Source organism: Lepisma saccharinum, chromosome 20 (assembly GCF_977018435.1).
Source record: "Lepisma saccharinum chromosome 20, izLepSacc3.1, whole genome shotgun sequence".
NCBI lineage: Eukaryota > Metazoa > Arthropoda > Insecta > Zygentoma > Lepismatidae > Lepisma > Lepisma saccharinum.
In genome coordinates this window covers 822954-847553 of record NC_139248.1, presented here as the reverse complement: position 1 = coordinate 847553, position 24600 = coordinate 822954, and the positions used below count along the sequence as shown (strand labels likewise).

The window sequence follows — 24600 nt, the reverse complement described above, 5'->3', positions numbered from 1 at the left end:
AAGGTTGGTTTCCAAGCTTGTAGCTTGTCGCTTTGGTCGAAATGGCCCCTTATAGACTTTGGGTACCTTGGTCGCTTCTGTGCGTTACTAGTACTGGGACGTTTTCTGTATAGCGGACATAGTATCCCCTCTGTCCGTTGGTCGCATATGCGCAGTGATTGCTTTCTTACACACTGAACGGACTCGTGCCTCTTGTCGCTTGTCACATGTTAGGGAGACAATTAGCAGCAACGTTTCACACCGTAGTGCCGTGACAGGCGGCACAAGCCTGCTTTCGATTGGTGAAATCTTCAAGTCGCCCTTTCATAATCGCTTCGGCGTGAAGTTTCCCATAAACTCCAAAGCTGCGCGTCGGTCGTGTTGATCCGAAAGCTGCCTAAGAATGCATTGGGTGGGGGTTAGTGCTTCTCAAGTCTAAATCACGACTTCCGTGGCAGAGTCGTTAGCACCGGGTTCGAATCCAGACATGGGCCTGGGTGCTCTTTGTGGACGTGCCTTCATCAGTTTCATCGAATCATCACACATTAGCCAAAAGAGGCAGAAAATGACGCTAAATGAGAACAAAACAAATCAAAATGAAACGGGCCCTTTGCCAGCGGGGTGGGTTAAGACTTCAGAGGTAGAGTCTATGGGTGACATCTCGCATAATACATCTCCGATTCTCGTATTACCCTTTAGCAGCTCTTTCCGCGGTGCAATTCCATCTCCCCGAACTTGAGAGCTGCCCTTCTGCTTCCCGCAGAGGAGCCCACCATCGGAAGCCGCGGGCGACCTAGAAACATTTCGCCTCTGATTAGCCTTATGCTTCCCCCGCGGAATTCGCCTCCTCATTACAGAGGGTGACATTTTCAACCCCAAATGCTACTGGCTTCTCCTTGGACGACTCCCGCATTCTCCCGGCCTGTTCGTCTGCTTTCAGTTGCAAACCGTCGGTGCCTCTCAGTATGCAATACGCATCATTACAATAGTACTAACCTCGTCACCTTTTAATCAAGGGGTCCAGGCTTCGGTACCTGACGGAGGCACATAGTGGCTCGGATCTCACTCTTCACTGAAGGTCGAGTCCGGATTATCCTCTCTGTGCAAAAAGAGGACATAAACAAAAACGTTAAAAGAATCACACCATCTCCATATTCAGAATCAAGTGTTGTAATATAAAACCAGAAGAGATATACGTAAGATTTCTTCCAATTCATGTTTAGGACCACGTTGGCTCTGGCTGTGGAATACGTGGCTGAATGATTATCACAGTGCACAACGACGCCACAGTGCTGGATTCGAATCCTGGACAGTTCTTTGTGAGTGTTCATCAGTTTCATCATATCATCACTCATTCTCATCGTCGCGATTAGTCAAAAGTGGTAGAAAAACGACGCTAAATAAGAGAAATAAAATCAAATCTACCACCTTGTTATTAGCGGATCCTGGGTTCGATCTCCGGTGAACAAAGGTTTCTATTCAGTTCAGAGTATTCAGTTCTGTAGATGGAGTGGATTAATTGGGACTGGACCTACAGTTTAAAGTGGAATCCGAACCACTACGTGCAACCACTGGCTATTGAACCACTATGTCACCTAGAATTCAGATTGTATATAAATTTTTATTCTTCCTTTTTTACCTTACTCTACTGCAACTTTTGACTAATCGCAACGATGAGGATGAAATTGTGATGGCATGAAATTGATGAAACGCCACTCACAATAAAATACTTACACCGAGAGCAGGATTCGAACCTACAACCCTTGTAAGCGAGTTTGTGAGTCGACTTTTGTACCCGCTCGACCACGAACGAGACTAAAGTTTGCATACAATTGACTTTATAAACCAACGAACGAAACGAGAAAAATATTTACCACACATGATTGTGCTGAAAAACATTTCTAAAACGAGAGATCACTAAAGGTACATAATCTCAAAAATGCCACCTTTAGTTGGATACGGAGACTAGGAACGAGAAACTCAGAGGTCGATTTTGAAGTTCGCAGAGTTTCACTGAAAGCCTCTTTAGATGAAAGCGCGAGGCACCGTTTCTCTCCGCGTAGGGTAAAAGTGAGGGAAATTCTGGGGCTAGCCCAAAGGCACTATTTTATTGATTCATACGCGGGGAGAGGAATGGCAGTGGTCGGTGTATCAAACCGCAAAGCCCGTGATTTTCGAAAATGCTAAATCTTTCTGTGAAGTCTCGTGCAAAATTAAGGGGAGGGCGGATTTCAGCTGTGGTGGGGGAGAAGCTTTGCGGATTTGCGGGAACGCGTAACTTCATCCGGATGTCACAGAACGGCTGAAATTCACTGGTGTTTAGCTAATTTGTTAATCCCTGAGGCAAAATTCTGGTCATATGCAGCTCTGTATGTAGCAAATCAAGATATTCCTGTATCTTTGTAGCAATATTTTGGACCGTTATGGAGTTTGTCAAGCCGCTTCACAAATCAAGGTAATTTGCAATCTATTTTCCTTTTGAATGCGTTAATGATGTTAAGCATTTGCTTATTACAGAAGTTCTATCTTAACAGTACAAGATATATTGCTTAATGTTTAAAGAAGGTTGTTGAAGTTAATGCTTGCATTCTGTGCTACGTCATAATTGCTCAGTGGCATTACCACTAAGATCCAATCACAATGCTCGTCAAGATATGCATCTACCTAAATGTACCCTCCCAGAGAGGAACTTAATTTTCCATTCCGAAGATAATTATTCTGGGATGTTTACTGGTACCAATATTGTACGGCACGAGATAAATGTACAGTCACCCGCAATAAAAATGCAACACCTAGATCCTGAAATACGCTTCCCTGCAAGGAGTTATGCGTGTTACCTAACTGTACGGAGATAAAATGATTTTAATAGGAAATTTCTAATGGAAACTTTAACCACCACCGTAGAATTAGGCAACACACACAACGCCTTGCAGGGAAGCGAGTACTTCACGATCTAGATATTCCATTTATATTGTCGGTGACTGTACCTTTTATATGAGGAACCTTGATTGATACCCGATTGAGGCACATAGTGGTTCGGATCTCACTTTAAACTGTAAGTCGAGTCCCGATTAGCCTTAAGGCTCCATAAAATGGACTTATAAACAAACTCAAAGCCAATGATTTCTACGTAATTTTTCTCTGCTAGTTTCAATTTAGAACTACATAATATCAAGAAGACACAACATATACAATAATAATACATTGTAATCATTTCGTTTTCACTATTTTTCCCATTATTTTCCATTGTTGTATTTTACAATTATATATCTATGGGCATTTAATATATGTAGCCTAATTATTGCACAAGTCTTTGTTCTTGTATGGTGAAAGACAAGTCAAAGATCCAGATTGTTTAATTTGATTATTTGTGATTATGTTATTGATTACTTATATTATCGGTAGATGTATGTTTGTATACTTGCTAATTGTATTGTTTTCTTTTGTGTGCGTTTGTGTGTTTTTTTCCTCTGTAAACCAATCTGCCATCTGTAATTGAAGGTTACCTCTGTTGAGGGCAGTAAATAAATAAATAATAATAAAATAATTATAAAATACTTAGGTGGGCAGGCAATGTGGCACGAATGGGAGAGGAAAGAGTTTACAGGATTCTTGTTTGGAGACCTGATGGTAAGAGATCTATAGGAAGGCCAAGACGAAGATGGACTTAAAGAAAATCGGTAGGGATGGATGGATAGATCTTGCTCAGGATAGGGACAGATGGAAGGCCTGTGTTGTTGCAGCCATGAACCTTCGGGTTTAAGAAGGCTAGAGAGTTAGTTAGTTTATTTATTTATTTATTGCAATTTCCAGTAGAGCAGAAGCCATTTTAAACCGGAAAGAAACAACAGTAAAAACAGTACCCTAGTGTTAAAAAGAACTTACGAAACAAGATAAAATAAAATAAACAAAATATAAACATAAATATAAACAAACAAGCCAAGACAGTACCAACGTAAACAGATTACTTTCACAATGCGTTACTTAAGTACAATTTTTTTCTAAGTTGGTGATAAAAGATGAATATGAACTGAAAATATCTACTTGGTTTGAGATGATATTGAATTGGTTCGGTAGCCTATGGAATAGTGAACGTTGTCTGAGTGATAGTCTGGGAGTTGCAGTATGGAAAGTCTCCTTGCTCCGTGTTTTATGTCTGGGCACTCTGAGGAAGAGTTCGTGGAGTGGGATGCTGCATCTTAGGTTTCCATTAATGATCTTATGTAGTAATTTCATATCTGCAACGTATCTACGTGATTCTGAAGTATTTAGTTAGTTTCACTTATTGATTTGCCTTATTTTACTTCGCTCTTCTGCCACTTTTGACTAATAGCGCAGATGACGATGAGTGATGATTAGATGAGATTGATGAAGGGACATCCACAAAGAAGATCCATACCCAGACTGCCATTCGAACACGAAACCTTGTCGTTGTAGTTTTCTCTTCTAGTGACGCAGTGGAGGAAATGAACATTTTCGCCCGTAGAGATGCTGCAAACATTTTTTGGCAGGCGAAGGTATTGCCTGTGGCTTTCTGCCTGGGCCATCCCCACACCTTCCCCCACAGCTGAACTGTCGTTGCAATATTTGCTCTCGGAACGGCAGAGAGGCATTTTGCAATACAAACCACCGAACAGAGAAAGAAGCGATTCTGGTGTCGTGTTTTTTTAGGGAAGGTGCGGTGTCCCGTTCCTCCGAACCAGGGTTGCCATGTTTGAAACAAAATTGTTTACAACAACTTGTTATAAACGTTTAAAACACATGACATTCTTTTTTACAAATGTTGACAATCTTTAAAACACAATTTCAACATGTATTTTTTTAGACTTGTTTAAAACACTTTTGCTACTTCATATTTCATAGTCAGTGGTTATTGCGCGTTTTGTAACTTTGTATTTTAATTCAATCCGTGTTATTTTGTTTACTGTGCAGAGAAATATGTTCAGTGGCTGAAAATGTACACAGTTAGCAAAGAAACAGATCGTAATGAGTACCTGTGGGCTACGTTTAAAATTCCTGGCTATGTTTTTACAAGTGTTTAAAACATTTTTTAAATTGAATAGTATATGGATGAAACAGTCTTGTTCCGCACTTAACACACTGCATATAGTTGTTAATGACAATATTTTTGTTTCATTTCCCATGAAATGTCGTATTTCAGACAACAGAGTAGCTACCACGTGGATGGAGTAGGGTCTGGTAACTGTGGATAAGTTGAACCTTTTCGAACAGCCTACATGCAAGATTTGAGAGTAACGTAAATAAGTTAGTCAAGTTTGCTTTATAACTAAATACTGTCCTTCGTTGGATGACTAATAGATTCCCTATTAATCATTATTCTTAAAATATAAGGTGTGTAAGGGGAGACCCTTCCACGAAGTGCACCCTGGACTGCATTTTGCAGACCAACGAGGCTCTAGCGCTTGGGCCTACGGCCAGTATAATCCTTGTAGGGCTGTGTTTTGTTCTTCTACGTGCTAAGTGTTCCTTTACGCCTCAGCTTTTAACACAGGTAAGAATATTTAAGTCCTTAGACACGTTTATTTCAGTTATGGAAAGGGAAGGGTACCCGTATAATGTAACTGGTGCAAAATTGCCTAAGGACTGACGCACCCACAATTTCCAATTCAGTCAATCAATTTTAGAAAATTAGTATTTTTAGCTTGTCATTATGTTTTAAACGTTTTTATTTGTTTAAAACATGTTCCTTGATCTTGATTAAAACACTGTTTAGAATATTTAAAACATGTTAAAAAGAAAAACAATGTATTTTTTGTTTCTTTAAAAAAACACAAACTTTGCCAACTCTGTTCCGAACACATCCGGAAACTGGAAGCGTTCATTTGTCCTCCGGCCAGCCACGGTGCGACCTGCCAATCCTGAAACGCATCGTCAGCCAAAACGAATCCTCCAAGCTGGAAACCCGTGTTTCCAAGAATAGCAACAAGCAAATCATCTCCTGGAAACTTGGAAAACGAGGCGTCGCCACAGACACGGAGAAGTAGCTTTTGTGCTGCGTCTGAACCTCGAGAACTTGTGCGAGGAACTTGAAAGGAAGATCACAGCAGATAATCCCATACGCGGGGCACGTCCCGGGGAATATGTGCGTGGAAGAATAAGCTATAAGAATCCTGGCTGAAGAAATACGTCTCCTGGAGAAGGAGCTTTTTTACAAATGGGAAGATTTATGGGTTGTGTGTATTTAATAAGAGATGAAGAACTTCGGAGGATATAAACGGAGTACACGTGCGTAACTAAACATTAGGTCTCTCAATACACTTAGTACAGGTAATTTTGTAACTTAGTGCACTGTTTAATGTTAGAATTTACCCCAGCATCGAATGTAAATTGGATATTATCCATTGTCTAGCGCCTTTATCAATCCTTACGAGGAGAGAACACATCTTCTCTCGTCTTGCGGTGTAGTTTCTTTTGTCGATGGCGGGAATTGAAACCTGTGTTCACGTCCAGATATTATTAGAATAATTAAATCAAGAAGACTTAGGTGAACAGGCCATGTTGCACGAATGAGAGAGGAAAGAAGAGTTTACAGGATTCTTGTTGGGAAACCTGACGGTAAGAGATCTGTAGGACGGATAAGGCGAAGATGGAGGGATATCGTTGAGAAGGACCTAAAGGAAATCGGTAAGAATTGAAAAGATTGGATTGATCTTGCCTAGGATAGGGACACATAATGCAGTTCTAAGTACGTAACTTTCTCCACTCACCTCTCTCCTTATCCCCTTTTAGATCCAAATATTCTCTAAGGATTTTATTTTCAAATACTCTGAATTTTTGCTCCTCTTTTAATGTAAGGGCCAAGTTTCACATCCATATAATACTAGAGGCAAAATTACTGTTTTGTATATTTTAAATTTTAGTTTCTTAGATATTATAAGAGAAGATAAATGTTTAAAACTGCATATTTTCTTAGTTTTTAGTGCCTATAAATCCTAACCTAAACATCGTGAATATGTCAAAGTTTACAAATGAACATAATACTGTAATCATGTTATTTTGATCTGAAGAGAGAGAGGATATGTCAAGCCTATTAGATTCTCATCTCTCCAAGGGCTCCAGCTAGAAGCAGTTGATTGAGCACAACAAGAGCTTGTTTTGCGATCGAGAAGAGAAACGGATTCAGAGTTTACTTGCCGTCAAAGCAAGGTGAGGCCGGCGAAGGAAGCGATTGGCGATGCGATAACATAGGCGGTTGCTTCAAGCCTTTCTCCACGAGACGAAGGCAAATCGTCTGGAAATGGGACGCTTGGAGATAAGGCAATTTATATGCATAACCTGTAACGTCCTTTCTGGGGAACATCTCTCCAATAGATTTAACTCGGAGGGCTTGGCGGAAAATGATGGGAAATACGATGTTGGATGGTGGAACTACATGCAGACATTGTTTACAAAGTCTGCAATGAAAAATAGACATCACGCTACGGTGTTTGGACTAGTAATGTAGCACGAGGTAGGCTAGTGCATAGAAAGAAGGCTACCATGTATATCCATCAAACAGACACTCTCTGGTAAAAAAAAGAAGGTTGACAGGATGAGACGTCCAAGATACGCCTCGAGGAAAGCATAAAACTTATCTCATGCTGATTGATATGCGAGCAAAGACTTGCAGTACCTTACGGATTTCAATGGAGGGCAAGCATACACCCATTTGCAGTGCCAGAACCACAGTTCTTAAGACCTATATATACATATCCAGTTGTGCAAACACTTTTTACCGCAAACAGGAAACATTTGCAGGAAGTCCTTTTTCTCATAAAAAGCACACAACAGCACGCTGTTCTTCTAACGTAAACTCCTTGAGTACGGTTGCCATTTTAAAACTGAGCTGCTCATGCGTTCGTCTGTTATATAGCAACGACTAACTGAATATCATCAAGCTGGATTGTGCTGCCACCTAACGACACCTTTAGAAACTACTCACTGCTATTTTTCAGCTATTTACTGACTTCTCCTCGTATAAATATCAATCTTCTTCAATGGTTACTTGTTTGAATTAACAAAACACTCTTGGCTACGTTTCTTGGAAACCGCAAGAGACAGATAAATTTTCATTCCTTACCAAATTATGTAATTTTGACCAAGTAACTTGGTAACGAAACAGATGTGAACGATTACTAATAGAATTTGGATCTGATGAAGAATTATTTGTTTGATGAAGAGGCTTCCTCGTGATATCCTGCAGGTGATTTCCGGATAGGCTTCCGAGCTTTCGAGAGTTAACGTATCCTTCATCCTCAGGGCTATCCGGAAATCACTTGGCTGAGATCCAGACAAACCTCTTCATCATTCGCCGCGAGGAAATCGCAAGAGTTATTTTAAGTATTTGCTTGTCGCCAGTGACGCAGATTGAGTGTCAAAACTGGGGTCAAATACGGTTCACTTTATCTTGGTAGGCAAGGCATAGCATTAAAAGGCCATAGAACACGGGGAAAATGTGGGGACGCAACTGCCTCCTCCGCCCCTAATCGACGCCACTGTTTGTCGCATGTTTAAACAAAGATTTAATTACCGGCGACTGCTTTTGGTTGTTGTACGGAAACTTTACCACTGATTTCATCAAAGTTTCTTTCAATTCCGAGCTCATCCAGGGGTTCCGGGTTCGAATCCCGGTTAGGACATTGATGTTCGTGTTTGTTGGGGGTACTACCGCATAGGGGTATTCCTTTAAAAAAAGTCTTTATGGCATCTGACTACCATGCCAGAGGTCCGAGTTCGATCCCCGGCAGGAGAGAACAATAATTTTTCCACTTGTTCAAGCGGCTCCGGTGCCCACACAGTGTCGTATAAAGTATCCTGGAGGAAACTTTGGGAGGTAAAGGCGGCCAGCGGCGTTGTGCTGATCACATCACCCCCTCCCCTCTTTCGGCCGTGATCAAGAAAGTGTGGAGCCCTAACTCCACACCCCTATATGCTTTTATGTCGTGGTGCAAAACACAGGGGAGCACTTTACTTTTTCTTATTTTAATCATTGTATTTAAACGTAAAGGCTATAGTAATAAATGTGCTCAGACAGACTAACCGGACTGGCATGCAATGCTAATTGGACATTATCCATTGTCTGGCGTTTTAAACTATACTTATAACTGTACTAGACAATGGATATTGTTCAATTAACATTGCATGCTAATGTAGAACCATTGTCACTAATATTCAGAAAATTAACAGGACTGGACTTACAGTTTTAAAAGTAGAATGTGGCTTCATTTGGAATCGAATCCGAGACCCGAACCCCATGATTCGAAGGTGTCGGTGTTAGTCACTAGATATCGGGAAGGACCAAAACCATCTTGGAGGTTCAGGCCGCAGCGCTCAGTTCTGACGTCATCATCTCGAGGCGATCGTCGTAACGCTGTAAATCCCTTGCCACAGGAAGACAAATTTTTATTAGCCTATGTTTTTTGGAAGGACTGGACTCTCAGAGGAGGCTAAATTTTGAGATTTACCCTTCCAGTGAATATGCAGTAGACGAAAATGAAGAATATTTATGCAAATTCTCATCACAATTGCCTCTGCAATTGAGCACACAACACTTATAGATCCATACCCCTTGAACAATTTGCGTACATTTACACTTCACTGAAACTCCATTACAGTTCTTAAAATCGCATTACAATTGCACATTCACTAAAAAAGGCCCAAAGTTGCTTCCCAATATACAAATCATACGTGGCATCTATGTCGGCTGCAGATGCTGACGTCAGTCACGTGACCGGAACAAAAGCCATTAGGCTTTATCGAGACAGAGAAGGTATTGTAAGGATCCCCGATTGGACCACCGCGGCTTAAAATAAGGCATATACAGTCACGTTCACTCGTGTGTTGTAACAAACGTGTTTACTTTCAATAGGTTCGGTTCAACCAAGAAGAGTCCGTGACTGTACAAAGAGTAATGCAATTGGTATCTGCTTTCTACTGATGTCCAGCGAATGAAACTTCTTGAACGAAAGAAGAAGAGATGCTCCAAACACCTCGCAAGCAACACACGAGTAGACAAGAAAAGAAAAAAACCGTCGCCATGGAAACTGAAGAATAGCCGACGCATCAAGGGAGTTAGTGGCTTGGTCACGGTGCCCTGTGGAACGATCCAGGCCTCGTATTTTTCTTTCATTTTCCGCCGCCAAGGAGGAGGAAGCCGAAGTTGTCTTTGTTACAGAGTCTGGACAAAGAAGTCCTTGGGAGATTCCCCCGGGTAATCTGCAGGCTTGTGCGACGGCAGGGTCTTCATACGAGTCGGTACACGAGGGGCCGGAATGACTGACGTGCATCATGGAGAAGACACTTCTTTGCAATGATGACAAGGGTCGCCAGAACAAATGCTACGACGCCAGGGGTCCTGGGCTCGAATCTCGGTCTGGGCATGTATATTTGTGAGTGTCCATTCATCAATTACATCATATCATTCCTCATCCGCATCTTCGCAAAAGTGGCACAGAAACCGGAGTAACTTAAAATAATGCAAATTAATCCATGTAACAATCGCCAGAACTACAGCAAAAGGGATTAAGCGAGAAAGTAAAATTTTCGCGGTTAATCAGTTTCGCGGTTGTTCAGTTCGCGCTTAATCTTTACGCTCTTATTCTTCTTGCGCTTATTTCGGTGTTGAATTTTGGTTTCGGAAATAATCCGTTTCGTTGTAACTCCTTTCGTGCTTGTTCCTTTCGCGTTTAATCCTGTTACGTTTCGCGGTTGTGCTCTCTCGCGCATAGTGTGTTTCGCGCTTAATCCCTTTCGCGGTTATTCCACCGCCCCGACAGCAAGACATTGAGGTCTTGTGGGTAAGGACGTCTGCATGATTATTATTGCAAATCATAAAATTGAAATTGAATTGTCAATACTTTGGCGTAGTGTGTCGAATTCTAGATTTTCACCGGATCGGGAAATTTTTAAATATTCTCAACCCAATACTTTCCTGATCTTGTCGCCACATGGCAAACTTTTTTCAGCCCTAAACGTCGGAATTGTAAACGTTTCACTCCCCAATCCCGTCCCGACTAAAAATTTTTGGTGTCGCACACCCAGCATTATTCTCATATCCTTGTTGAAAACGATCTCTTGTTATTTTGTTGGACATGTCAGTTAATTGTTGTAACTTACAGCTTGTAAAAAACAGAAAAAATATTATGTAATATAATATCGCTACAATTTCACCATTATAATTACATTGTTTTTTTTTTTTCAGATATCTCTTCTGCCCCCCGCCCCCTTCCTTTGCGGGCGCTCTCGCTTATGTGTTCTTACTTTTGAAATCACCACCTCCAAATAAGAAAGCGTTTGTCAGATTGGAAAGTCGATAATTTTTTAACTAAAAATAATTTACGGGCCTCTTTGATGGCGTAGAGTAATCAAGGAGTCCCGGGTTCGGTGAAAGCACCTGGCACAGTCGTTCGGATCCCACTTTAAACTGTAGGCCAAGTCCGGATTAGCCTATCTGTGCATAAATTGGATTGAATACAACAATTAAATCAATCAATGAAAAGGCAATTATGTTGTCTTGTGATAAAGAGGTCCTGGATTCGACCGAAGCACTTTAAACTGCGATGAGCTGCGTGGCGAAAGTTGGATCTGCGCGAGGCTCTCCCGTGAGAATCCGAAAACTTCTGCGGGGGGAAATAAGCGAATTTAGGATTAAAACGGCCTTTGCTGGTTTTGGCAGGAACATATCGGCGATGTCAGAAGCAGAGGGTCGTCGCTGGAAATAGGAAATAAAAGCCGATCGCAGGGAACAATCGATGACCCTCGGGAATAAATCAGAGTTGGAAACGCTTACGGGGCGCGCTCTCGCTGCCTGGACGAATATATCACGTGGCGGTGACTCAGGGACGGGGAGTCCTGCGTTTGATGACCGCATTAAGGAGTCTATGCTGGATAAGGTGACGCTCACCACAGAACGTCATGTTGTTCTTCCAGGCGCCAGAATAACATGGGGCTATGGGTACAATCTCCACACTTCTTTCTAGACCGTTACTAATTTATGGCGATGAAGAACTTTTAACAGAAAGAAATTAACAACTAATAGAGGTTTTAAACTTCCTACCATTCCAAATTAATTACTTTGTCAACTTGAAATCCCTAACCTAATAACTCTTTTATCCCACTTCGTACACTTTACATGAGTATTAATCTTCCGATCTCTAACATTAAAATCCTAAAATCAATAATTCTAACACCATAACATTTTAACCCTACTAACACTTTTATATGTAAACCAATGATCATTCTGGTCTCCGAATAATTATTGTTCCTTTTTCTGTAAAAAATGGAATTAACAAATAAAGGATAAAGAACTAAGATAAATGGAGGAATGCGGTAAATATTTATCGTAACTGACGTTCCGGTATAATTTAAGGCACCGGGACAATTGCAGATACCTCCGAATGTATACATGTGGAGGAGGGCATTTTCCAAGGGGTCACTTCTTTATTCTATGGGTGGAATTGTGCGCTTCGGAGAATTGAATCACTTAACTTGGGTCAAAGTTTGCGAACGCTCTGTACTCTCTCCTTCTCGGGTGCAAGGGGTGGCCTTCAATGATAGCGCTCCATTGCTCCATAGAGCTCAACTTCCCTTCCGCACAGTACATCCTGATTGTATTGTTGCATACTAACAAGGCTCTGGCGCCTGGATTTGCAGCCAGTTTTACCCTCTCTATGGCTCGTTTCTTGTGCTGATCTGTGTTTGTGATTGTTCATTCATCCATTTCATCTTATCACCTTTCCGTCCTCATCTTTGGGATTAGCCAAAAGTGGTAGAAAAGCGAAGGAAAATAAAGCAAAATAATCGGCCAATTTCTATTTTTCTATCGCACGTGCATGCCGTTGTGCTTGTTTACGTTCCTTCCATTGTATTAAGTTTACTTCTCGTCCGTTTTCTACCTCTTACGGTTTATCTCGACAATGAGGTGTTTTGGAAAGTTACTTGTTGAAAGTAACTGAGCCACGTTGATTGATTGGGTTTATTTTACGTCGCTTTCCTTCAACTTTTGGCTAATCGTGTGGATGAGGATGAGTGTTGACATGATGAAATTGATGAAAGGACACTCACTAAGAACACCCATGCCTAGGTCGGGATTCAAACCAGGGACTCCTGGCTTCGTAGCGAGCTATGTTAACCACTCTGCCTCGGAGACCGGCTAACTGAGCTAGAGTTACTCATTTTGAAAAGGGAGAAAATTATCCCGTCCCACGAAGGCACGTAAAGTGGAGTGGAATTATGGCCGCACACATTCAGAATCTCTGCTATTGTGATCAGCACCACTCTCTGGTCGTCTTTACCTCCTCCTGAAAGAACCCATTTGGGGCTTACTGAACCCCACAGACACTTTAAAAAAGGGAAATTTCCCATTTTGATCACCCACACCAGGAATCGAACTTGGGCCTCCTGTGAGGCAGTCAGACACCCAGTCGACTAATCACCGCGATGAAAGTATAGTATTATGTGTAGTTGTCATAGAAAGAAAGAAAGAATTACATTCCAAATAAGATGCAATTCGTATTTCATGTATTAACGTGGTGCAAGAAGAGCATGTCGCTCGAGTGCGAAATAGTTCTCACGGACGACGCTAGATAGCGTACGGAATTGAGAGCTTCTTCGCTCGAAGCCCAGTGGTATACTTATAACTGTAATATTTGTTTGTTGTAGTGGACCCTCAACTATGGATCGTGAAGTGAAAGTGGCAGTGAAATTTAAATTTAAGTGAACATAGTCATCATCTCCATGTTAACATTTAGTTTAGTCTATCTTTCCAATACGTGATATATAAAAATGAAAAAGATTATTGTTTGCTGAAACAGCCAGAACGGATATTTTACAATATGCGTCTACGATTATTGTTACATTAAAATTATATTCCATTGTAAACGCTCGCATTTACACAAGACATACAGAACACTCATCTAACGATATCTCTCTACATTCCCTATAAAATCCATGTTATCTATACTTCTCGCACTCGCCGCTAGAGCTCTCTCCCCACCTGAAGAATTCACCCAAGCAGCTAATTTCTTTCCTCAACGGACGACCAAGGCAACCCTTCCCTTCTCTGCTTGAAGCTCGAAAAGGAGAAGAGAGGCTTGTTCTGCCGACTTTAATTGAATTTCTGCCCTCGGGAAAGCAGATAAATAATATTTTCACCACAGATTCACAAGTCGTTTCCTCCTTCTTTAATCCACACAGAAATAGGACAAATTCAGAACATTGTGGGAAAACTTCAAAGAAATCTTCCGATTGCAGTGTTTGTATTTTGTGGCCTTGCAGTTAAAATGTAATAGAACATTTTCAACTAAGGCGTACCCAGTGGTGGGAGCTGATTGAGGAATACATAGGAATATTTGCATCTTGAAAAGTTAGAAATTACCCTAGAACAGTATTTTGTTGAGCTCCTACTACATACCCTAGTGGTTACGTCTTCGCCTTAGAAGTCAGTGGTCTTCGGTGCGAGCTCCCAAATAATGTCCTCGACCCAGCATATGAGGATAATTGCGGTGGGAAAGAGGAAGAATGGTGGAAGAAGGAGAGAACAAGAAATGGAAGGAGAGAACGAAATTGAGAAAGAGGGAAACAGAACGAAAGGAGGGTTTAGAAAAAGGAGACATAGTGAATTGAGAAACAGAGAAACAAAGAGGGGAGCAGGAGAAAAGGAGAGCAATATACAGAAAGAAAGGGATAGAAGAACATAAGAGAAAGTTAGAAGTATGGAAAATAAAGGAAATTGAAAGACAGAGGAAGAAAGGGCACAGAAAGTGAGAAATGGTCCAACAGAATAGAAAGAAAAGGAAAGTTTGAGAAAAGTGACAAAAAGAGACAGAGAAAAGCAAGAAAGAAGATGGAGAGAACAAGAAATAAAAGAAAGAAAGGAGCAAAGTGAGAAACAGAGACAGAAAGAGGGAAACAGGAAAAGAAGAGAATGATAAAAGGAGAAAGGGATAGAGGAATATAGGAGGAAAGTTAAAATGAAGAAGGAAATTAAGAAACAGTGGAAGAAAGAGCAGAGAAATAGAACAAATGAATATATGTGGAGAGAAATATAGAAAGAGAAGCATGAGAAGAAAGGTAAATGGAACGACAAAGAGTCAGGATTACTGCTAGGGCTCACCTGAAGACAATTCGTCAACCTTATAGAAATTGTGTGACGGCACCATTGCCCCTTACGAGGTTTCCAATCGCGCTAATATTTTTGCCTATTCTTAACCCTAGCTTACTTAAGGGGGGTGGCGTCAATTTTTCAACTGCTAACATTTTTATAATAAACTGAAAATCAATTACATTGTTCTGTAGGGTGTTCCCAATATTTCTGTAGTACTTTTATAAAAACAAACAAAAAACGTAAAGGTAACCTAGACAGAGGCAAAATTCACGTGGTGGGCCTATCAGCTCCCCTCCTACCATCGGTACGTGTGCTTCCACATGGCACTCATGTCTGAAATACTGTACAATTGGTTGGTAATGGTGGTATTTTTTGTAATTATTATAGTTAATAAGTGAACGTATATAAACAAAGGAGCATTGATGCGACATTTATCCTTTTTTCGAGGTTTAATGAATGATAACATATATGTGTGACATTCGTGCAATAATTATAATTGATTCTAATTTTTCGTTTATGATGGTAATTTTTGTAACTATTATAATTAATGTATAGCGATACCTATATAAACAAGAAAGGAATCAGTGATTCAATACAAAATGGTTTCTTGAATTTTAGCCTTCGGCCCCCACATGTGTACCCGTTGAGGACGGATGGTCGATATTTCGACGAGCAGCTCGTGGCAGAAATTAATGCACCATTTCTTGATAACTACACATGATATTCCAGTTGTCTTTTTTATTATCTTTAGTATACATATCAAGGTATGACATACTCGCATTACAAAATAAAATGTGTCCATTGTTACTACTGTTAACAAGCAAAGTTCGAAAAAGTCCTTATTTTCCCCTCGTTACCGCCGTATTATTATGGGATAGATTTATATAAGTGGCTATAATTTCTAAACTACTGCATCTTTTTGAAAACTTTAAATTCTAAAAGCAATAATGAGTGAAAATCAACATTTTAAGCAACGTCCGATAATTAAGGATTTAGGGGAGGACGCGGGGGCAAAGGCCCGATTGTCGAAATTTGTCCCGACCACGTGTTGCCACACGGCTTTCTTGAATTTTAATGATGAAAAAGCGTGAACCTGAGGCGCCACTCCCCAGGTAAGCAGGGTTAAATGGTGCGAACATAGCCCCCCTCTCCTCTCCCTTACCGTCAGCGCCGATTTCAGAGCATCCGGACCTTGACCCGCGTATTAAAAGTTGTTCTCAATGCATAGAGAGCTGATAAGCTTGCTCGGAGTCAGGCGGCTGCTATTTTTCATGGAGTGACGGATAACGTACGAGAAGGAGTTTTGGGCCGAATCTCGCAAAATGCAGAAGAAGGAGCGAGCCAATCCATCAGTCGGCGGAGGAGGCATCTCTTATGAACAGCGGCCGATCCATCACGTGCTGCCCCTCCCCCCGCGTTACGCTGCTTGTCTTTCAACGCCCCCGGCCACGGGAAGGAAACTCTAGGCTGAGGAGTGGATTTTCAGCCAACAATCTCGGATGCTGGGAGAAGAATTCCTGACCTCTGAACACGGAGAAAGAGGCGATACATATGCACTAGAAACGCCCTGAAGTAGATAAGCAGGCACAGCAAGGAAGATATATCCTTAAATTGATAAGCGATTACGTCCGAGACGTATTAATTTATGGAAGGTGAGATACCAATATACACTTAAAGCACACGAAAGAAGGAATTGAGATCTTGAAACATGCATAAAGCATGTTTAGCCAGGGGGATGGCTCGACGGGCTGAAGCCCCCTCTCCCCCGAAATCCTACAAATATATAATTTTAAAAGTGTATTATGGTAAGTAATTTTACTTCATTAGCAGGATTAAACATCTTCTACTGTATAATAAGTTGTAATAAAGTGAGAAATTCTTCTTCAAAGTTTCTGCTCACCACTCTTTTGCCTTACATGGCGGCTGCTGATAAAGGATAAGACCCCCTGGAAATACAATTCTGGCTGCGGGGGGGGGGGGGGCTGAAAGTGGAGAAAAGTCAATGAAAATGCACAAACACTGAAAAATAGTGATTTAAACGCATTACAACGAGAAATAATTATTTGAAACGCACTAAGCTAGGAAAGTAATGATTTGAAACGCACAAAATAGGGAAATAATAATTTCAATCCAACTAAAATAGAGAAACAAATGTTTCTAGGCTGCTATAAAGGCAAAATTCAGACTCAAAATGCATAAAAGAAGAAATAAAGAATTTCATTGAGAGGATTTGATACCAGAAATATATTACAAGAGAAGGGTATGAGAACTTTAAACGCTCTGTCATGGATTCGATTTCTATTTTGGTTATGTCGACCTCCGTGGTGGAGTTGTTAGCAGAGCGCGCTATCACAGCAGGAATCATGGCCTTGGCATGGGTGTTCTCTGATAGTGTACATTCATCAATGTCATAATATCATCACTCATCCTCATCGCCGGGATTAGCCAAAAGTGGCAGACAACGATGTAAAACATAATTCAATCAATCAATCAATCTATTTTGGCCATTTCACGCCTCTTTTCTACCTCTTGTCTTTATCGTGACGACGAAGATGAATTGATGAAATAGATGACAGGACAAGCGCAAGGAAACATCCATGCATGATACAGGATCCAGGCCTAGCAGCGCATTACGTTAATCACTCCGCCTAAAAGGAGATTACCTCGAAACTTCTTTTACTACGAATGCCATGTGAATGTTAATTTCTAGTCGAGAAATCTCTGCTTACCCGATGCAATTGATCGCGTGACAGATACGCATTTTCGTTAGATGGTGATTGTTCTTTACGTGAACTTCAAAATACGATGACGTCAAGGAATAAAGATGTGAAAGTTAAAACGAGTAAAAGTGACGTTTCATCTTTCTGTCTTGAAGTTTCCGAGACAAAGGGCACGAAGAGGCACATTCCTGACAAACTCAGATTGCTATTTAGCGAGAGTGCAAATAGCTACATGAAAGAATGGAGGCTGCGAAGAGATCGGAGGAGAGAAATAATCTGAGAGAGAGAGAGAGAGAGAGTGGAGGCTGGGTCTTGGTCGTCCACCAGATGATTAAAGCCGTCCTGGTCGCTGGCCCAGAGGAAGAAAGAAAATGCAGCGACTGATGACGTCCTTTCCGCTGGTCATGTGTTCGTGACAAAAGAAGATCGACTCTAGAAAGACTGCAGAAATAGGGGCTTGTTTTTCTGCTGTGCTCCCTTCGAACAGAATTTACTTCTTGGTTGCGATAAAAAATTGACTAATACTGTGTTTCACCTAGTTCATCGCAAAATGACGTGAATGGGCAAATGCTAATTTTCTAGTCAGTAGGGCATCTGCCTGTCACACGGAAGAAGCAGATTTGATTCCCGGTGTGGGTGATCTAAGATTGGAATTTCTCCGGCCTTGCCCCCGCATAAAACGGCTCTGGGGCTCACACAGCCTCATAGCAATGGGTACCTGGGGCAATCCTTGGCAGCAACGGATTAAGGAGTGTGCTATTGATGCTGCAGCATTAGGCCCATTCCTGAAATAGGCCCAGATGAAAACAGACGACAATTTTCCGAATGCTGAACACTTTTCTTTTGCTATATTAACCTGAAAATAAATCTTAGAATGAAATTTGGAGCCCCAATTTCGGACGCCTAGACACATCGTTACTTATTATACAGTTACTATTATTCTTTGCGCTGTGACGTAACTATAACGTCGTTGTGTTTATTGTTTACCGAAAATTTCAAGTTAATGCTATCAATTTTACGTTAAACAGTTTACTTACTAATATAGCTGTGTTTTTTGCAATATCTTGGCGATTTTTGCCACTTTATTATTGTTCGGTAAGTGCGACGTTGTAAATTTTTCACCTTGAAAGTTAGTTGTACATACAAAATGGACGGTATTTGCAGCATCAGGCCCAATTTCGTCTTAATCCTACCCTGATCCTGGTGGGTAAAGGCAGCTGGAGCATGGTGCTGATCACATCACCTCAAAAATATCTGAGATCGATGCAATGTGTGGGGTCCTACCCCCACATCCCCCTATACGTATATGCCTCATGGAATGGTCCAAAATGCATGGGGAATTTTACCTTATTTTTTATCAGTGTATGGAAGTAACTAGTTACTAACAGTTACTTTTTAGGGAATTCTAACTGTAACTAGCTACTTTTAAGTAAGTAGCTGTAACTGTAACAGAGTTACTTTTTGCAAAAGAAGTAATGTTATTAACAATTACTTTTACAACTATTTTACGACACATAAATTGTAAACTTGAAAATTTGTAAAGTGGAGGAAGAGCTAAGGTGATATTTGTGGTTTATTTTTTGGTGTTTTAAGTTCACTTTATGCCCAGTAAAGGTAATCGGGACTGGACCTACAGTTTAAAGTGGAATCCGAACCACTATGTGCCTCCTCCGGGTATCTAAACCGGAACCCCTTCATTCAATTGATCATTTGAAATTGCGCTGGAATTTTGTCTCATAAAATGTATTCGTTATAATAGTATAAGTATGTGAAGACATATTATGTAGCCTATCAGAAACATAAGTAAAATATGTAAGTCTGAATATATTTATTTTATAACAATTAATGATCATTCATTAGGTATTGTATGTAAGAAAATTTCCAATAGATAAGAACTGTGTGAATGATTTTACTTTATCACAGTTAATTTTCAAGAACCAGTAACTAAGTGATTTACTTTTCTAATAATGAGTAACGATAAGGCAGTTGACTTTTGAACCAAGTTAGTGTAACTGTACTTTTGAAAGTAAATTTCCAAACACTGCTCTGTAGTAAGTTGTGGCTTTGAGGATAACTCTGAGATGGAAACTCATCTGTCACAATGGAAGCGAAAATAAAACCTCAGAATATGCATATCGAGCAAAATACGCAGATGAGGAAAGTATGAGCTCTAATGTAAGAATAGATAAAGTGAAGAAGCACCAAGCAGGGACATTACTAGGCCCTTCTTAATTTTGCTTATTTTGAATTGCTGAACACAAATATTCGGACAACTAAGTAATAGTATTTTTGATAACATCTCCTTCGAATCAGTTTCCAAATTGTAGTACTTTGGAGTAATACTAACAAATGTAAATTATATTAAAGAGAAAAAAGCAGAATTAATTCAGGAAATGCGTGTTAATTTTCTCTTCATAAACTTTTATCTTCTCGTATAATATCTAAGAAACTAAACGTTAAAATATGAAAAACAGTAATTTTGTCTGTAGTGTTATATGGATGTGAAACTTTGCCCCTTACATTATGAGGAACATAAATTAAGAGTATTTGAAAATAAAATCATAAGGAAAATATTTAGACCTAAAAGGTTACATAATTTAGAACTGCATAATTTGTATTCATAAATCAAGAAGACGTAGGTGGGGAGGTCACGTAGCACGAATGGAAGAGGAAATTAGAGTTTACAGGATTATTGATGGGAAACCTGATGGTAAGAGACCTGCAGGAAGGCCAAGACGAAGATGGAGGAATAATGTTGAGATGGACCTAAAGGAAATCGTTAAGGATGGAAAAGATAGGATTGATATTGCCCAGGATAGGGACAGATGGAAGGCTTGTGTTTCTGCAGCCATAAACCTTCGGGTTTAAGAAGGCTAGAGAGTTGGTTAGTTAGTAATAGAAACACTCCATTTCTAGATGTCTTGTCACCTAAGCCAACACACAATAGTGTCATTTTCACCCGAGCTGCAAGTGTTTCTTTGCTACTGCTATGAGGGTTGATGAGAAGCAGAAAACCATTCGTGCCTTACTCGAGGTTTCAAACTAGGACACGTGCATTGATACCGGTGCTTTGTTAATTGGACGTTATTATTCATTGTCTAGTGTCTGTAACTACACTAGTTCTAACGCTATGTTTTACGTGAACAAATGTCTATTTACCGGTAGTGGGAATCAAACCTACGTCACACCTGGAATTGTCAAATCAGGGGCGCTAACCAACATACAGGTTGGGGGCGCCTTTGGAGTAGTTAAAAAAGCACTAAACAATGGAAAATATCCAATTAACAAAGCATGCTAATGAGACCATTATCACTAACATTCATATTGATTGATTGATTTGGTATATTTTACTTCGCTTTTCTGCTACTTTTGCCTAATCGCAAAGATGAGGGTGAATGATGGTATTTTCAAATTGATGAGAGGACACACAAAGTACACCTGTGCCCAAGCAGAGATTCCAACCCGGGACCCCTGGGTTACTAGCGTGCTTTGCTAACCACTCTGCCACAGAGGTTGGCACTAACATTCACAGAATTACAAGTTAAAGACTACATCAAACATAAACATGTTAATGTATAAGTCCTCAGTGTCACGCTGGTAAAATCGGAAATACATTGTGTTAAGATTATTTTCAGTATTTATTAATATATTTTTGAAGAAATAGCTTACTTACCACGGAAAAACATAATATTTCTGGCTGAAAGTCCCCATAAGCTTCTGTTCACTGAACACCTCACATATCACACGTATATTTTCTCCCACAAACAACACAGAAATTCCCTTTCAATAATCACAACACTCACTGATAGTTGAATAGAACTTAAAATAAAGCGTCAACAATGCATAATTTCCTGCTTTAAATCACAGGACGATGCACATTCCCAGTTTCCATCCTCAAGGACTTCCCCAAACGCACTCTCGAACGTCACCAAGACGCGTCCCGACGCGACGATCGCAGAGCGGCTCCACAAGCGTCCGTCTGCGGTGCCGGGTCGGACGATACTGACGCTCGCTCGCCGGAGGCCGCTAGTTCCGGGCTCTGCAGCGGCGCGGCGCTGAGGTTCCGATCGCGGGACTCATTTCCCGGACAAGCAAGCTCTTATTAAACCGTCAGTTGACGTGGATTTTGGGGAAAGGAGACGTCGGGCTGTTGACAAAGTCATGAGCTGCCTGGAGATCGCTCGCTTTGACGAGAGGAAGTTCATTTGCTTATTAAAAACACGCCGCTCCACGTAGAGTTGTTCCCGAACTTTCTCAAGACACTGTTCATATTTTCATACACACTAATCTCCTACCCCTTGTAATGAGTTACTCCCCATTAAAACTTTTACTACATGTAAATAGCGGGTAGGATGTAAAGACTGACCAGAGAGCCCCCGAAGTGTCTTTCTTTTATATTTGTTTGATTTTATTTGATTTATGTTAAATAACGCGGCGATGAGGATGTGTGATGATAATGATGAAATTGATAAAGATACACTCGCAAAAAACACTCATGCCAATGATATGGTTCGAACTTGGGACTCCTGTAGCCGCAGCAAGTGGTCATAACCACTCCGATACGGAGTTCAACTTTTGCATTTGTATTTTCATATTCTATTTGACTTTTTCTGCAACGTCGCGACGACGATAATAATTAGACAAATTCGATCAAGAAACATTCACAAAGAAACACCCGAAACCAGGATTCGAACCTGAAATCTCGGTAACTAGATCTTGAGATGACCGCTGAGCGCGCGCGGTCCAGTGTTGCTACAACCCGAAAATATAATTTCTCTTTCTTAGATGGAAAATTTCCCGACCAATTTTAAAAAATTATGGAGTAAAAATTATGGTCAAGTCAAATATAATTTACTGTTGTTAGACTGAACTCCGTGGGGAAACGGCCTTTTGACACAAGGTGTTTGCCAGGAGCGTTTCCATCAGGCGAGGTGTGGTCAGTGCATCGAGTCCCATCGCCGCTATAATTTTCTTTTTATACCGGAGTGTCTTACGATGAAGTGGAATGCATGAAACGTATCACGCAGGAGTAAGGGAACGTTCAGACGGAAGCAACACTAGGGTCTCGCATCAAAGTGAAAAGAAACAAGCTGCTCAGGTCGCTTCACTTTCTAAGAAAGCATTCGCTGCGAATACGCAACCAAGAGACCTGTCGCTTGCATGTCGCTCAGACTGTGTCATTATGTCAAAAGCGTTCATCCTGTCACGTCGGTTTCTTGGTCGTATATGAGGTAAGTTTTTCTGAGAATTTTAAGAACAATTGATGAAGAATAAAGCTGTTCTGAATAAGATTGGTTCTTCTGATAAATACCTCTGCCATTCCTCAACTCCAGGGTACGACTAACATCAAACTTTGATCAGAGAGGACGAGGGACACTATGTAAGACATACCAAGATTATGAAATTAATACTTTTTACAATGGGAGATCATATTTAATTTATTGTTTATGATGTATCATTTATGTGATCCATACTTTAATAAATAATAATAATTCGTTAAAGCAAAATGTTTACCTAGGCTTTGCACCACACCATGAAGGATGCACACTTTCTCGATCACGGTCGAAGGTGGGAGAGTGATGATCAGCACCACGCCCCTGGCCGCCTTTACCCCCCAGAGTTTCCTCCAAGTACCCACTGTATACGACGCTGGGTGGGTGGACACCGGAGCAGCTTGAACAGGTGGGAAAATCCCCGGTTCTCCCCGGTTGGGTCTCTCGTATGGTAGTCAGACGCCTTGACGACTGAGCTAATAATGAGTTAATAATATCAATAATTTTACAATTAGACCTAACTGATTTCTCAGGAACTGGCCCCTTCGGGATGTCCCGTTTTGGGGTCAAAATATTATGGTCGCCCTATCTCATGGTCAAGGTCGAACATCGTGTCGCCTTGGTCTGCTGTTCGCGCATGCTTGCAGACTGAAGGGGTCTGAGTCACTTCTTACTCGTCACTTCTGTGTGAATCACTCAATTGGCACGTCGCTTGTTGCCTGTCGTGTGAAATCTTCCAAAGTCCCCATAAGATTTAAACTGCCGTCGGAATGGAAAGCAATGGAATAGAGGAGAAATAAATCACAAAAGGAAAGCAAAGGTTTACTTGAAACCGCCATATATGCTTGGCAGAAGACTGAAGTCCTCACTTCACGCACGGCGTACTCGTCGACTCTACTCATGACAACCTGGCGAGAAAAATCTGTTCCCTGAAATAACACGGTTTGGCTCTCAGGAATCGACGATGAAAGGATCAGAAGGCTTTCGATACGTTCGGACGGGCAAATAGAGAAACGGAAATACTAACGAAAGTTCTTCCTGCAGTTCTCAGGGTAGTGGAAGAGTATCTGAAAGTTATTAGATAAGGTATCTCGTGAACGTCTAGAGCTAATGATAACATTTATTGATAATGAAATAGCACTTTTATTTAAAAGTCCATTACGGTTGAACAAGCATATCTTTATGTAGAAACATATAGAATTGAGCTCCGGCGTGTTAAATTCCAAGTACTCAAAATAATAATATGAATACTTCATTTGCTGTCCTTGCAATATTAAAAACGATTTGTTTATTAAAAATAATAATGGATATTTAATTAATTATTACTATTGTTATTATTCTGAACTTTATTTAGTCACGAACCTTGTTAGAAAATGAGAATCGTCTTAGCTTCGTTACAAAACACCAGATGTCAGGGCGGTATATTATTGCTTCCGGGCAACCTGCAAGAAGAGAAGAAATGAACAATTACTTGTGAAGGACTTGCACTTTCTCCCTTTTTCGTAATAAATAACGTGACTTGAAG

The 24600-nt window shown here is 40.7% G+C and overlaps 1 protein-coding gene across 1 annotated transcript in view; it reads right to left on the bottom strand.

Annotated features, from left to right (window-relative positions):
- Positions 1–21781, bottom strand: part of LOC146003616 (suppressor of lurcher protein 1-like) — a 445888-nt gene extending 424107 nt beyond the window's left edge. Inside the window, exon 1 of the mRNA XM_083141931.1 lies at positions 21476–21781. The gene's annotated coding sequence lies outside the window, so the exon portion shown is untranslated. The remainder of the gene's footprint in view (positions 1–21475) is intronic.
- Positions 21782–24600: the final 2819 nt, after the last annotated feature.